Source organism: Dermacentor silvarum, chromosome 1 (genome assembly GCF_013339745.2).
Source record: "Dermacentor silvarum isolate Dsil-2018 chromosome 1, BIME_Dsil_1.4, whole genome shotgun sequence".
In the NCBI taxonomy this organism is placed as follows: domain Eukaryota; kingdom Metazoa; phylum Arthropoda; class Arachnida; order Ixodida; family Ixodidae; genus Dermacentor; species Dermacentor silvarum.
Window position 1 is genome coordinate 120,351,965 of NC_051154.1, and position 1,050 is coordinate 120,353,014.

Below are 1,050 nucleotides of genomic sequence, written 5' to 3' on the forward strand. Positions count from 1 at the left end.
GAAAGCTAGCTGTGTTGATGCTGTAGCACAAAATTATTGTTTTAAACAACGCTAGAAGCGTTGGTTGCCTGTTTATCGTATTGTTTATCGTAAATGTCAAGAGAAACCATGAAAATAAAAGTAAATAATTTCAAACTCACCAGTTTGACATTATTTTTAAAGTAGTGGTAACTACAAATCAACTGTTTCCTTCTGCCTTGTGTCTTTCAGGGTTCCCCCAAAGCGCATGCTGAATATATATATATATATTATTTACTTTAATTTTCGTAGCATCTTTTGACATCGCGAAATTGTGGCATTATTTGACACTGTGAAATTATGACATTATTTGTGATTATGGAAAAGACATTGGCAGCACATTGCTATTGCCTTTTTTTGTCACATTTGTGGCAGTTTGCAATAAGAACTGCATGCGTTACCCATGTGCGTGCTTTTTATTTATGTGGACTCCTTTATTCTTACGTTCAAATAAAAGCAAACCATTGTAAATATTACATGAATAACCCTTTTCTTTCAGGTATGTTCTATTCACTTTGTTGATGGGCGTCCAACCAAGGACTATCCCTACCCAACACTGCAGCTTGGAACACAGCTTTATGCTGCAGATGCCATCCTTGGATTGACAAAAAGCTTTCCCAACATTGCCACTGTCAAAAAGGTTGATGCCCTCTGCAAACCCCATGTAGTCCTGTGCAGCCTTCCCATCTTGGTCGATTGCCTTGACCATGTAGTCGTTGACAACTGAAATAGGGGAGAAACATTTGTATGTACTGCGGGAATGAAAAAAAAAATGGCAATGAAATAAAGCTGATTTTTTATTTACTCCTCAAGACATCTGCAGATGTTTGAAAGAACTAAAATAACACGATAGATACAGTCTAATATTAACTGATCGTTTGGATTTATAAATTATAGTTCTGGAGTTTCAATAATTCATACATATTTGATTACTAAGCTGGTGTTGCTCTCCTATGAAGAGTTTGAAAAGTTGAAACGGGACCTCTCATTTATAAAACGCTTGAGTTACAGCTAGCCAAAGTTATGCCCCTG